Raw genomic sequence first — 4705 nt, forward strand, 5'->3', positions numbered from 1 at the left:
AAGTCGATTCTATGGTCGAAATGTTTCAAATATCCCAGGAACATTATGGAATGAGATACAGTAATTATATTAGAGATGGAGACGCCAAGACTTTTAAAGCCATTGTAGATGCAGAACCTTACGGTGATAATTTGAAAGTAACAAAGAGCGAAGGCGTGGGCCATATCGAGAAACGCATAGGCAGTCGACTACGAAATTTAGAAAAAACTGCTAAACTCGGAGGCAAGGGGAAACTTACTGATGTTCTTATAAAAAAATTAACAAAATACTATGACCTAGCTATTCGAAGGAATGCGCACTCACAGAATGACATGAAAAAAACAATCATGGCCACTTATTTCCATTTAATATCAACCGATCAAGAGCCGCAGCACCAGTACTGTCGCCCGGGCGTCGACTCGTGGTGTGCGTATCGCGTCGCCGAAGCTGAAAATGCAGCACAAGTTATACTCATCTTTCTCCATTACATCCTGATGTGAAAAAGCAGATACTGCCAATTTACGAGGATTTATCCCGTAATGACTTGCTTGAGAGATGCTTGGGTGGCTATACGCAAAACGCAAATGAATCTTTTAATGCGGCCGTATGGCGCTTGGCTCCCAAGCGCATCTAAATTGCGGCTGGAAAATCGTTAAGATTGCCGGAGGCATGTTTAACGATGGCTACACATTCATTTTACAAGTAATGACAGATTTGGAACTGCAAATCGGTTTTCAGTGTAAAACATTCGCTGACGTGTACGACAAAAACCGAGTGGAAAGACAGGAGCGCCGTAGCCAAAGCAGGTCACAAGAGTCCAGGACAGCTAAAAAACAGGAAGCAGCGGCTCAAATGGATGCATTTGCAGAAGAGGAATGCATACTTTACGACCTTGACATCGCAGATTAAGCTTATATAGTCGTAAGTCTCCTTAAATACTACTATTCTCTATCGAAAACTTCGCTTCGATTCGGCGTCGATTCAGCACACGGATATGTCATGCACATGAGTCAGTGTATCACGCCTAGCTATGCTCGTAGCCAGGGTTGGGAACGTTACTTTTTAAAAGTAACGCGTTACCGTTACCGTTACTTGCGGTAAAAAGTAACTCGTTACTGTTACTCGTTACTGATTCTAAAAAGTAACGCGTTACCGTTATTTGAAAAGTAATGATAAAAAATCGTTACTTTCCGTTACTTTTGTAAAAAAAAAAGTTAAAATCGGCATATAAAACGAATAGTAGAAGAGACAGTACATAAATTATACATATATAAAGACAAAATATAAGATATTTAAGCGGGAAGCACACATTATTGCATAACGACATAAAGCCCATTCTACATTAGTCGCAAATCGCAAGGTCGCAAAGAAATTGACTAATTATAGTCGATTGTTCTTCTTGCGATCGAAGAATAATCAATTATGATTGGTACAATTTCCTTGCGATCTTGCGATTGCGACTAATGTAGAATGGGCTTTAGGGGCGCCGCACACGAATTGACATAACAGTAACGTAAGACGTACCATAAAAATGGACCAATTACAATCGAGTATTCACAAAAATGGCGACCTTACGGTTCGATAATACTCAAAGTGATTGGTCAGTTCTTACGGTACATCTTACGTTACTGTTATGTCAATTCGTGTGCGACGCCCCTTAAGTGTGGTCTACAATGAGAACTTAAGCCATAAAATTTAAGCTTTAAATCCTAAGCCGTAACAAGTTGACCACTCACAGTCAATTATAAGAAAAATAATTTCTTACGGCTTAGAGATTGAAGCTTAAATTTTATGGCTTAAGTTCTCATTGTAGATCACGTTTTAGAGGCTTTCTACAATAAGCAATAAATTTTAAGTCGCAATAAAATTGACCAATTACAGTGGATTATTTTTCTAATAGTCGACTATGATTGGTCAATTTTATTATGACTTAAGATTTATTGCTTATTGTAGAATGGGCTGGAAACGGAAAGCAGCACATTAATTGTTTATCATGTGCAAACTTTCATCACGTGGCAAGCGTTGCCGCGTTCTGTGTACAGAAGCCATCATAGTAAAAAGTAACGACATAAGTAACGATGAATTTCGTTACTCGTTACTAAAGAAATTGTAACGCCGTTACTTTTTCGTTACTGATACAAAAAAGTAACGGTGTTACCAAATCGTTACCAAAAAAAAAGTAACGAAATAGTAACGTCGTTACAAGTAACGCGTTACTTCCCAACCCTGCTCGTAGCCTATGGGCGGAGGGACGCGGCAACTCGCGCTGTGACTCGAGCGGTCCGTCCTCTACCATTCAGCGTGCGTCTTTCATTAATTTTTTTAATTAATATCTCTATTATTATTGCGAATATCGCAAAACGGTGTAGGACTTTTATGTTCACATCAACCTATTCTACGTCCCCACAAAATGCCCGGAGGAGAGTGTGAGACACCCTGTATATACAGTGTCCGAAGCCTATGGTTTTAGAGTTTATAGGTTTAGAGTTTATGAGTTTACAGTTTATGGGTGTAGAGATTATGTGTTCAAGATATGTTTAAGCATATAATTTGTATGTTTAACTACAATTAATGTTTCTCCCACGATATATGACTATTTTATTGGCATTATTTAAGGTGTACTAGGCCATACAGAACCCGAATTTTAAGTTCCACTTATAGTAAAAAAATCACGGGTTCCCGACACTCTCATTTCAGTCTAATCGAAGGGATACTTCTCCTAGCCATAGTATAGTCGAAGAGCCGATATATAACTTTATATAAACATTATTAACATTAAAGCTTTTTATCGGTGAAAAACCATTTAAGAACTTTTATTTGACATCATTTGGAATTTATACCAAATTTTATCAAAATCGGGCGTGGGTAGTTTTAGAAGTTCAGTCACAAATTATCATCATTTTTTACAACAAACATTCAACATTTTTTAATTATACGTTAATTAATGAAGCAATGAATATCATAAAAGTAATAACGAAACGAACGTATTATTGAATAAATTTTACATGTTACAGGCTATTCTTCAAAGCCCTAACTTAAGTAAAAACATAATGTATGAACCGACCAAAGCGCTCGTAGGAAATGGGCCCTTACTGCTGCTGGTAAGATCTCACAAAAAAAAACTTGTTTGTAACACAAATATTTATGATATGAAAAAGATACATAATTATTGCGCTTTTACGCGATATCGATCGGATACATTTTATATATTGTATCAGTAATAACACAGGAAAATATTTATGTTACACTCACATTGAGCAACAGCACCAACTTTATTATTAGGTATACAAATAAGTTTAGTGTCTTTACATTCGATCGATTGTAATTTTGTTTTAAATTAATAGTTTTTCTCGCCGATTTGAGGTTTTAAAGTGTTGACCTGAATCTTCTAAACGCATCACGTAACTTGATTGTGCTTGCTCCATAACTTCAAAAAATACTAGTTTGGACCTTGGCTTCTCAGAAGGAGCATATTACGCTTTGCATTCGCTTTAATGAAAGAAAAAAACTGCTAAGGCTGCCGAAACGCTTTATTTTGTTTTATGTAAAAATGCTGTGAGCAAAACGTTTAAAAATGGTTTCAGAAGTTTCGAAGTGACAATTTTGATCTTACTGATGCAGAACGCAGAGAAATGTCGAAAAAGTTGAGGACGATGAATTAGAGCAGCTATTGAAAAATCCTTACCAAACATAGCAAGAACTTGCTGAAAAACTTAATGTAACTCAACAAGCTATTTCCTTTCGCTTAAAGAAGCTTGAGAGAATGTAGAAGGCAGGCTGTTCGTCATGTCCTCAGTTCCAAAAAAGCTGTGGCACGACCACGTCCCTGCTGCCACTATTCAAATAAAAGGACTTTCTTCATAAAATTATAACTAGGGATGAAAAGGATATCGTTATCATAAAAAAGTACCATTAAATTTTTTGAATCAAAACCATCATTTTTAACTAATACAGGATTCGCCAGTATTAATAAGATGGCTAAAATGTGTGAAAAATAATGAAACTATTTCGAAATTTAACATATTTTTCGTTCTTTTTAAAAAACATCAAAGTCATGCTAAAAAGATACTGAACTTATTTGTATACTTAATAATTTGTCTAACTTAGTATCCATTGTAGCAATGCCTTGCAATTTCTAAGTATATTCAAATTAATGTTTGCCAGAAAACTTACTTTTACTCTTTTTTATTTATTATTTCAAGTGTATGCATATGTGGATCAATCTAAACACGCATAATAAAATCTATCCGAATACACTGAAATTAAACACACATGTTTGGTTGTTTGGATATGCTTGGAAATTTCCTCATGAGATCCTCTTACTCGTATCCGCTGGTTCAAAGGACCGTTGTATTGAATGCACAATATTCATTACTTTTGTATAACTCGTATATTATACATGCTCACATAAACATTTGAATCTTTTCTTAGCACTCTAGCATTACTCTTACTCAAGTCTAGATCAACTAACTTTCTCGTCAGACTCAACCGTCCCATCCTTCACACACGACACGACAAAGACGACACACTAGCGCCCGACTTTCCACGCTCTAGCCGATAGTGCTGCCATCAGCCGTAGTCAATTCACAACCGTACATATTAGTAGCTGTGACACCGCATTCGCCGCAAGTCATTCAACGCTCTAACAACACACATACACTCAATCCACACACACACACACACACACACACACACACACACACACACACACACACACACACACACA

The 4705-nt window shown here is 36.6% G+C and overlaps 1 long non-coding RNA gene across 1 annotated transcript; it reads right to left on the minus strand.

Annotated features, from left to right (window-relative positions):
- Nucleotides 1-3299: 3299 nt before the first annotated feature.
- Nucleotides 3300-4468, minus strand: LOC116852761. The gene is made up of 3 exons (XR_004379852.1): nucleotides 4153-4468; nucleotides 3665-3814; nucleotides 3300-3468 (listed from the first exon to the last, which is right to left on the minus strand). It is a non-coding gene; the product is annotated as an uncharacterized LOC116852761 (long non-coding RNA).
- Nucleotides 4469-4705: the final 237 nt, after the last annotated feature.

The sequence above is a fragment of the Odontomachus brunneus genome, unplaced genomic scaffold (assembly GCF_010583005.1).
Source record: "Odontomachus brunneus isolate Ranch 3 - 2012 unplaced genomic scaffold, Obru_v1 Obru_scaffold_255, whole genome shotgun sequence".
Classification (NCBI taxonomy): domain Eukaryota; kingdom Metazoa; phylum Arthropoda; class Insecta; order Hymenoptera; family Formicidae; genus Odontomachus; species Odontomachus brunneus.